This window comes from Microtus ochrogaster, linkage group LG7_11, assembly GCF_000317375.1.
Source record: "Microtus ochrogaster isolate Prairie Vole_2 linkage group LG7_11, MicOch1.0, whole genome shotgun sequence".
Lineage (NCBI taxonomy): Eukaryota > Metazoa > Chordata > Mammalia > Rodentia > Cricetidae > Microtus > Microtus ochrogaster.
Window position 1 is genome coordinate 18,361,057 of NC_022032.1, and position 11,083 is coordinate 18,372,139.

An 11,083-nucleotide genomic window follows, 5' to 3' on the forward strand; every position below is an offset into this window, starting at 1 on the left:
AATTTTCTGACCTTCTTCTAAATTAGCTAAGAGGCTCACAAGACAGAAGCTATCCCCCCACCCAAGAAAAAAAAGAATGACCCTGTCTCTGCAGACATGCAAACAAGGAGAAGAATCTGAACAAATTTTTTGCTGAAACCCTCAAGTTTATGACCAACCACAATCCTTTTATGCAATCATATTTCTGCACACGATCTGCTGTTCATCCTATCTAAGTATGAAAGTACTCCTGTCTTTGGAGTGTCACCTCTGAAGACCCGAGTCATAGAAATCATGTCACATACATCACATGCTCTGCTCTTAATATAAACTACAAATAAACGAGAAGGCCTCATCAATAAACCCAGCAATGAGCATGAAAATGTTAGTATTTTCCCTTGTATAATTTTTTCTTTTTATTTATTTATTAAAAATTTCCACCTCCTCCCATTTCCCTCCCACTCACCTCACTCCCCATCCTTCTCACTCTCCAGTCCTAAGAGAAGTCATGGTGCCCTGCCCTGTGGGAAGTCCAAGGTCCTCCTCTCTTCATCCAGGTCTAGGAAGGTGTGTATCCAAACAGACTAGGCTCCCACAAAGCCAGTCCACGCAGTAGAATGAAATCCCAGTGCCATTGTCTTTGGCTTCTCAGTCAGCCCTCATTGTCAGCCACATTCAGAGAGTTCAGTTTGATCACATGCTTGTTCAGTCTCAGTCCAGCTGGCCTTGGTGAGCTCCCATTAGGTCATTCCCACCGTCTCCGTGGGTGGACACACCCCTCGCGGTCCTGACTTCCTTGCTCATGTTCTCCGTCCTTCTGCTCCTCATCTGGACCTCTAGAGCTCAGTCCAGTGCTCCAATGTGGGTCTCTGTCTCTATTTCCATCCATCACCAGATGAAAGTTCTATGGTGATATGCAAGATATTCATCAGTGTGGCTATGGGATAAGGCCAGTTCAGGCACCCTCTCCTCTGCTGCCCAAGGAACAAGCTGGGGACATCTCCTTGGAAACCTGTGAACCCCTCTAAAGTCAAGTCTCTTGCCAACCCTGAAATGGCTCCCTTAATTAAGATATCTACTTCCCTACTTCCATATCTACTTTTCCTCCATCCCAATTATCCCATTCCCCCAAGCTCTCCCCAATCCTCCCCTTATTCCTTCTCTTTCCCCATCTCCCCTTACCCCCATCCCACCCCCACCCCAGTGCTCCCAACTTTTGCCTGGCAATCTTGTCTCCTTCCAATATCCAGGAGGATAAATATATTTTTTTCTTTGGGTTCACTTCCTTATTTAGCTTCTCTAGGATCACGAATTATGGGCTCAATGTCCTTTATTTATGGCTAGAATCCACTTATGAGTGAGTACATACCATATTCATATTTTTGGGTCTGGGTCATCTCACTCAGCGAATTTCCTCCCCCAAAATAAGAAGCAAGAATACATATAAAGTAGACTTACATTACTTTTCACATAGTTAACATTAATATAGTATGAACACAGTTTGAACTTGAGCTACGTTGAAGCTAGAATTCAACATCTCTTGACCTATGTGGGAGACTAATAAGACCATCCTCCCATGTTTCTATTTAAATTACAGACTAAAAGCTTTCTTAAGTCATATCCACCATAAGGAAAGAAAGACTGAAGTACAGGCCTTTAATGAAAAGACGGTGGAGTAAAATGCTAGAGACCTTCCAAGTACAGGAATGTTTCTATCAACCACATATTCTTCAGCACAATCATGGATCCATGTCTAAGTCCTGGAGAAAGGAGCTATAATAAAACCATGTGTAAAACTCTAAAGACTCATCCAGTACACAACCACTAAGACCAAATGAACTACAAGGCAGCAATGCTTTGTCATTTCTGCAGGAGCAAAGATCAAGTTAAATATCAAAATTATGGGTGGAGGAGCCTGAGGTTTAGAAGCTGGATGAGCTTCTGCCATCCTCCATGACCAGCTCTTTGGGTAGGGAGAATCCCCCCTCCCGCCCCCGCCAGTGTGCTTCTCAGCCACACTCCCTTGGCTGGTAAAGCATCATAAAAGGGAAGGACCTTCAAAGGAACAAAGCTGAAACATCTCCCGGAATTTCCACGTAGAGAATCTCACTGGCTAGGATTTCCACAGGGCATGCTAAGAAGCCAGGGAAACCCTTTTGATTCTGTTATAGTATCAAACTTTTATTTCCAGGCATGATGGAAACAGTGAATGAGGACCGAATGAACGTCTTATTTCAGAAGACTCCAGTTCCTAGACTCAGCTTTTTAAAAACCATTTCCTTAATAGTACACTATAGCATGGGCAGCAGATGTAAGTGGTAGAGGGCTTGCCTAGTGTGCCCAAGGTCCTGAGGCTCGTCCCAACCTAGCAAAAAAATTATTAGTGAATGTTTTAATTAAAGAAATGAACCATAGCACAAATATCCAGAAGGAATCTTGTCTTTATGCCAGAGAGAAATATTTTACAGTTCAACCAAAGAAAACAAGTCCAAGGATTACAACTCGTTGCATTCATTCAAATTACCCTTTTGCAGGTATTGTCGAAGCAAATAGGGAGGGTAAAGATGTGGCACCTCCCACGTCTAATGCCAGCCCTTGAGGCTGAGAGGTAAGACAATGGTGACAGGGTCCATGCCAGTCTGGCCTAAGTGAGTTCCAGGCCAGCCATAACTGCATAGTGAGACCCTGTTACAAGGAATAAACACTAAACAAAACAAAATAAAACAAAAGACCCCAAAAAAGTAGTTTTGTCACCAACATAAACGCTTGGGTTTATGTGTTCAAATGCCAGCCAGCTGACCTCTCAGACTGACGCTCTCAAATCCAGTGACTTCCAGTGTCTCACTGTCCTTACTTATAAAATGACAATGGCAAGTATAAAATGCCTCGTGGTGGTGTGGTAAGGGTTTCCAAAGGTGAGAGCATGTAATGTACTTAAACCAATGCCAGAGAGCTGCCTGAATTTAACCTAGGGAAAATTAATTAATATGTAATTTAATATGATTTGTTCCAAAAATGTCTATAGAGTCCACACAAATGAGGAACTCTTTGATACTGACAGTATAGGAAAGGGGAAACATGCCAGATTACCATTTCTAAGGAGTTGATGTTTCAAATAATCTCAATATGCAAATACTCTTGGTACCACATTAAAAAGCTCCCATCCTGAGCCAGGCAGTGGTAGAGTGCTCCATTAATCCCAGCATTTGGGAGGTAGAAGCAGGCAGAGCTCTGAGTTCAGGTCAGCCTGGTTTATAGAATTAGTTTCGAAACAGCCAGGACTACACAGAGAAACCTTGTCTCAAAAAACAAATAATGATAAAAATAATCATATTAATAATAATGATAAAAATAATAAAACCATAATGGGGATGAAAAGAAGGTTCAGCAATTAAAAACACTGCTGGATTCTTAGCACCTATGTTGGGTGTCTCACAGTCCCCTATAATGCCAGCTCCAGGAGATCTGACACACTCTCTGGCTTCAATGGGTATCTGTATACACATGGTACAGAACACACAGACATACACACACAAATAAAAATAAAATAAAACTGTTAAGAACTTCCCTACGATTGGCTCTTCTGAGTTCATAGCTTCTCAGAGCTGCAAACAGTACCAGTAATTATCAGCATTTTGCCCCTGTGGTGATATTTTGTTTGTGCTATAACAAATAAAGCTTGCCAGAAGATCAGAGTACCAGAGCTAAACCACAAGTTAGCCATAGAGACCATGCAGTGGTGGCACACACCTTTCATCCCAGCACTTGGGAGACAAAGACAGCTGGAATCTGTGTGAGTTCAAGGCCACCCTCGGCCATACTAGACTGATCCAGGATAAAAGAGAAACAGAGCCAGGTGGTGGTGTCTCACACCTTTAATCCCAGTACTTGGGAGTCGCGTGCTTTTCATCCCAGCAGTAGGGAGGTGGAGATAGGAAGGGAGAGAGATGAATGAATTCCAGAGAGAGGAATGTAAGGTGGGAGGAGACAGGAGCTCAGGGCATTCAGTCTGAGGACTTGTAGAGACAGGATAGATACCCCATTTGGTCTGAGGATTTCATAGAGGTAAGAACTAGTGTCTGGCTGGCTGCTCTGCTTCTCTGATTTTTCAGCTATCACCTCCTACTATCCAGCTCAGGATTTTTGTTATCAAGACCAATTCGAAATCGTACTACAGCCCCAATGTATATACTTTTTTATTGTAAAAGCTGAAATGCTGGAATAAATGTTTCTAACATTTTAAGAAATACATGCATGGTTCTTCAGAGCAACTTAACCATCTTTAACACGTTAGCGCATGCAAACGATCTGCATGGCGTGGTAAGTTCAAACAATGCCTAATTCACATTAGAAATCGGATGGAGTCATGTTTCCTGCCACTCTGATATTCAGGAGTTGATGACAAACTTAGTCCTTGGGAAAGAATAACCTTAAAGTTACTGAATGGTGCTCAAAGAATCGTGCAGCCAGTAAATCTCATTTGGGAAGGTAAATTTCAAGTAGAACTCACGGAATTGGGGTGGGGGGTGGCAGATCTGTGAATTTCTACCATCCAGATAGTCTTAAATGTTTCAAGAAATAATAAATCTCAAAACATGAATGACCAATGTTCAAAATATGCTCAGAGCTTTACTCCACCCTGATCACTGCTCCGTGGGCAGGGAACCGACTGTGCTACATCACAGAGAAATTCAGTGGCTTAGCTGTCGTTTCCCGCTTCCAGCAGACATCTCCTCAGATTCTTAAAGCGTCTGTGACAGTTCTAATACAGCCGGCTTTATGAAACTATGTCTACATACCCTTAAATAGGAAACGTGCTTATTTAAAGACTATCTGTGTTTGCAATACTGAAGCGTCTGAGGCGCTGTGTTTCTCTTGGGGCCTCCCAATGCCCTTCCTCAGGAGTTCACCCTCTGTGAGAGTGTGAGTGTTTTCCCTGGAACAAAACAAAGGATGCTAGTGAAGTCTTTACCTTTCCTCTGTCAAGAGCACAGAGATAAATCGAAAGTTTAGCTCATCTCAGTCCTATGCTCACTATAATTCTCTCTCTCTTTCTCCCTCTCTCTGTCTTTTTATTTGTTCTGCTTGTTGTGGATTTAGCTCTTCAAAGTCCTACATAGTACTATCAAATTCCTTCTAGAAAAACTGAGTTCAGAAGTCATACTTGGAAGATTATATTACAGCCGATGAAAATTCTTCCCCTGGTGCTGGGGCTGTAGCTTAGTGCCTGGACTGCTTAACTAGCATTCATGAGATCCTGGTTTTGATCCTCACCGCTGAGCAACAACTCTCTCCCAAGATCAGGGAGTCAATATTTTTATACTGGTCTTAGTAGAACTCTTGGTTCTGCTAGACATGGACGCAGAATGGACTTGACAGCCTTTTGACCACCATGTATGTAAATGCAGTAACGTGTTCCACTCTGTGGTAGAAATCTTTAGGGATGATATCAATCTCTGCACTATGTGGGCGTAAGTGGGAACTACTAAATTTGAACCCTAGAACTACTGTCAAGCAAACAGTTCATTCCTTAAACAAAGCCATTCCCATTGCCTGAAAAGTCATTTTAAAAGAAACGTCCGGGGTTGGTGAAGCTGCAAGCAAACAGGCATTCTGGATACTTCTTGTCAAGATGTCAATGAACACTGTCTTGCAGTAGTACATCCCAGCACCTTGCACAAGGCTTTGGTGTCCAAAAGATCCAGGTCCTGGTTCCACTTTTCTTACCTAGTGATTGTATGACTTTGGTTCCGATTCAGCATTTTTAAAGCCCATGTTCGCCATCTTTAAGTAGATAGGATGATAGCAATGAGATTGTGCTGTTAAGATGGAGACCCAGAGTGGCACACAGTGATTTAATTGTTGCCTTTGTTTTGGTTGTTTGGAGTTAGGTTTGTTGTTTGTGTGTTTGTTTGTTTTTGTTTTGAGCTCTTGTTGCTGCTCCTGCCACAGCCTCCCCGGGGCATACACCACCATGCTAAACTTGTTCATTCCTTTTAGTACTGTGATTTGCCAGTCCAAACCAAAGTTCTTAAACATTTGCTTCGAACCCAGGAACTCCACTTTTAGGAATTCAGCCTTAGGGAATAATTACTGACCCCCACAGTGACTTAACTACTGGAACACTACAGAATTCCAGAGTTCTAATTCTGAACATCAGTGTATGCCCCGAGTCTTCCAGCCAGAGCCAGGAGGGCCAAACTGTCTCCATGGTGACCCTGGATTAAATTTGCTGTAGCCTAGCCTTTCTCAGTGAAATAAAGGACTTAAAAGTGTGATTATGAGAATATGACTCTTTTGATGATGTAATGATTTTAATTATGGAATGATTCCTGTAAGGAATGCTGGGGACTTAAGGAACGAGAACATGTTTAAAATAATCTGAAAAGTTTTATGTAAGCTGTAAGTCCGAGGAGCTTTCTCATCTTCGGTGAAGAAATGCTCTCCGCTAACAATAAATTAATAAGATTAGCCCCAGGGCAATGTTTACTTGGTGAGATTCCCTAAGACCCCTGTATTAAAATCCACTGGCTTGTTTGATAAACAGACAGATTCCTGTGTCTGGGATAGCTGCTAACTCAGTGTCCTGGACCGGGGTGCATAAGCTTGTGTTTTTCTTAAAGCATCAGGAGTTAGGCAGGCTAAAATTGATCTCCGCTTAACAGAGATGAGGGCTTGGAGTTCACCCAGTAGAAAGGCCGTAGGTCTGCTCAGAGCGATCTTGGCTCTGCTTGGAAAGAAAAACCAATGGATAGATGATGTCTTCCAAGGACAGTCTAAGACTCCGTTGTTTCAGTTCACTTAGACCAGGTCAAAATGTGCCATCTACATCTGTGGCTGTTTCTGATCACGGGCATTTGCAGAATTTGATCCCTGGGTTTTTTCCTCGAGTTCCATCATAAAGAGCATCCACACAGGCATTCCTTTCTTTGAGGGGCACTTTCGTGTAAACTCTTCTATCCCTGACAAAACACAACAGCTGTCCGGCCCAGCTCTAGCAAGGGTCGTGTTTCTCTCTTTCCACTCTCTTCGTCGGAATAAGCCTTGAATTTATTGTCACAGATGAAAGCAGCTGAAATATGGACTGTCGGAGGCAAATACCTCCTGCTTTATGGCCAGCGTCCTACAGAGCCAAGGAATCCCTTGAGACCTCTTCCCGTATTGTCAGCTGCTCCTCAGTTAGAGTGAAGAGTGTGGTCTTTTACTAACTTCCCTATCACTTTCTCCAACTGTCCAATTTCAAAAAATAAGGGATGGGCAGCAATTCAGTTGCTCCGACTCTAAGATTCTGGGGTTAACAACAGGAAGCAGAGCTGCTTCTCCGGTGGCGTGTTCCATAGACAGTGCCTCAGAAATCATGTGTTTAAGGATGACAGTGGCTTGAGGAAACTTCTGGAAGATGACCAAGAAGGACATAGTAGTTCTAGCATATAGGAGTCTTCTTTTTTGTGTGCATGTGTTTGTGTTCATGTGTGCGCAGATGCACATATATGTGTGGTTGCATATATGCTTAGGTATGCATGTGTGGGTGGAGGTCGGAGGAAAACCTCAGGAGATGTTTAACTTGTTTTTTGATATAGGATCTTTTACTTGGGCTGGGGCTTGCTGACTAAGCCAGGCCGGTGGCTGGTGAATCCATGGGCCTGCCTGTCTCCACCAACAGAGTGCTGATGTTATGAGCATGTACCACGTCCGGCATTTTTTAACATGGATTCTGGGATACTGAACTCACGTCTTCATGCTTATAAAGCAAGCATTTTCCCAACTGAGCTGTCTCCCTAACCTTTGCAAAATTTTCTTAATTGACCGGTGATATTACATATTTCATATATAGATATATACATCATGTAATTGACATGTGCTAAATATATGCATATCTTAGTTTATGCATAAGAATATGTGTACAGATCTTATTATCCCACATCTTTTAAAGGGGGCCAGAGAGACAGCTCAGTTGGTAAAGTGCTTTCTGAACAAAGACCTGAGCTTCATCCCCATCATTCACATAAAAATCAAGCCATGGTGGCACATACTTTCAACCTCAGCACTAGGAGGGAGCAATAGGAGGATCCTTGAGACAGACTTCCTAACCCTCCAGTCTAGCCAAGCCACTGAGTTCCCGGTAAAACCTTTGCTCAAATAACAAGATGGACGAAGCCTGAGGAACCACATCCACTGTTGAAATCTGCACCCCATATGCACAGAGTGTTCACATCAATTATAAAAAATTGTTTAATCAAAACACCTTTGGAATTCTAATATCTAAAAACCTATAAGTATGAAATATAAAACTGTATTTTTGGTTTTGGTTAACCAGGAACGGACTAGTTCTGCCCATCTATCTTACGCTTGTTTCTCAGTCCACATTCTTCCATATGCAAACTCTCCACATGTAAACAGGCAAGATCGTCTGATGTGATTTCTCAGCAATGGAATTTCCTCTCTTCCCGGTAACCTCTCTCCTGTCCACATGCTTTTCAGACTGCCGTTCCCGATGTTTTATAAAGGACATTAAGTTTCTATCCAGTATTTACATCTCTCGTCCCCAAGGGCAGGAGGCCAGATTCTTAGTCTAAGAGAATGAGAGAAACTGCCAGGGCTCAGAGATGTACAGGAAAGAAAGGATCCCTCACAAGATCATGAACCTGAGAATACTGGGCAGAGGCAGCTTGACAGAATAGAAAAGGGGGGAGCTGAAGTTAAGAAGTAGAGTGATATGTCTATAGAACTGGTTAAGAAATACCATCCAAAGCTTGCCAGACAGTTCTTTCAACCTTAGATCCCTAGTACCTGCATCCAGAGATCTGTGCAAGCTCCCAGGGAGGTGGGAAAGGAATTTTTGTCCTGTGTTTTCACCCCATCCCTTGGGCATTCTGTGGAAGACAGTTTGTTTTCAAAGACTTCATTAGCCTAATAACCTACAGCCTTCATTTATTAATTTAAAATGAAATGAATTTTAGTGTTCAATGTGAAATGTAAGATACACACACACACACACACACTTTGGCATACACACATTTTCTACCAAGAGTACATAACTGTAATTAGAGCCTGTCTTGATTTAATTAAGAAGAATTTCTGCTGCTAAGCACAAAATAGGAGCCAAAATAGCAGCACAAGAGGTAAGGAATGAGGAAGGGCAAGCCAAGGATGTGTACACAATTCTCACTTAACTGGTCTAAGCTTCCCCAGGGCCTGCCTCTCTCCATGCTGATGGAAACAAAAGATAGATATGTGTACAAATATACATACACTATACACCACACACACACACACACACACACACACACACACACACACACACACTTTGGCTGTTAAATATTAGGCATGGCTGAGAACACAGTGAATTGGTCTGAATTCTACCTGGCATTGAATAGGTGTAACTGATCCCTATAGACAGAAGTTTCTGTCCTGCTTGGTCCCACAACCATTCAGTCCCAAAGAAACACACAGAGGCTATTGTTAACTATAAACAGTTTGACCTGTCATCTCAGACTTATTACTAACTAGCTCTTACAACTGAAATTAACCCATAATTCTTGCCTGTGTCTGACCACGTGACTTGGTACCTTTTCTCAGTGAGGCATTCTCATCTGGCTTCCTTTGCGTGGTGACTGACCTCTGCCTTTCCTCTTCCCAGAATTCTCTTAGTCTGGTTGCCCAGCCTATACTTTCTTCCTGGCTACTGGTCAATCAGCATTTAATAAACCAATATGAGAGACAATTTTTTACAGTGTACAAGAGCGTTATCCCACAGCAGATGCGGCTGCTCTCCTGGATTGGTACTTCCCACTAACTGAGAAAATGGAAACACTGTATTTCTTCACATAACTACGTGATTGTTACCTGGAACTCTCTTATATCTTTATCCTTCCCATCTTACCTCTGTATTTCCAGCTACCCCATTAATATTTACCCAATCCCAAGTCAGGATCCCTACTGAGCTTTCCTTTCTTTTTTTCCATTTCTTTTTGCTCTGGATAAGAGATTTGTTCTCGGCCGAAGCGGCCCCGAGCTTTCCTTTTCTGGTGGCAGCGCCGCACGGTGAGGACCTCGTGTTCATAGTCGCAGCTATGCCGGCCAAGGGTCCGCTGCAGTCCGTGCAAGTCTTCGCACGCAAGAAGACAGCCACAGCCGTGGCGCACTGCAAACGGGGGAATGGGCTCATCAAGGTGAACGGACGTCCCCTGGAGATGATCGAGCCGCGCACGCTGCAGTACAAGTTACTGGAGCCTGTTCTGCTGCTGGGCAAGGAGCGATTCGCGGGTGTGGATATCCGGGTCCGTGTGAAGGGTGGTGGTCATGTGGCCCAAATTTATGCTATCCGACAGTCCATCTCCAAAGCCCTGGTGGCCTACTACCAAAAGTATGTGGATGAGGCCTCTAAGAAGCAGATCAAAGATATCCTCATCCAGTATGATCGGACCCTGCTTGTAGCTGATCCTCGGCGCTGTGAATCCAAAAAGTTCGGAGGTCCTGGTGCCCGTGCTCGATACCAGAAATCCTACCGATTAAGTCCAACTCAAGGATCAGGGTTTACCTTTGTAATAAACATCCTAGGGTTTTAATGTTAAAAAAAAAAAAGAGATTTGTTCTCATGGTTTTATGTATAATCTTTATATCCCAAACACCCTCACCTGAACCTTCCCCCAGGAGCTCTCTCTTGTGTTCAAGACCCTAATGTTCAACCTGAACTTCACACACTCTCTTGTCCATCCAGCAGGTGCCTCAACCATCAGTATCTACTGTCTGCCCTGCACCGAAGGCTATATTCTCCTGCTGAGAATAGGCAATGCTGCCATGATCAAACAGGATCACCTAGATTAAAAACAGGATTTAGGATGGCCATAAATTCTCTCCCTCCTGTCATTACTCTATTCCATAGCTTCTATCTGTTTTCTCCGGGCAAAAACCATATTTCTCCTCCACTGAAACTTCCAACTGATATTTCCCCTTTACTTTCTGTTTTCTTTAACTTCCAGAGCAAAGATCCAGAATATTCTTTTGAGAAATGCAAACCTCGCTGATATCCCACATAATGTTCTATAATAGTACGCCATTGCTTTCCAGCTACTCACAGGTCTAAATACGAAATCCCTGGTGT

The 11,083-nt window shown here is 43.0% G+C and overlaps 1 pseudogene; it reads left to right on the plus strand.

Annotated features, from left to right (window-relative positions):
• The first annotated feature begins 10,004 nt into the window (after positions 1–10,004).
• LOC101979221 lies at positions 10,005–10,565 on the plus strand (annotated as a pseudogene).
• The last annotated feature ends 518 nt before the right edge of the window (positions 10,566–11,083 follow it).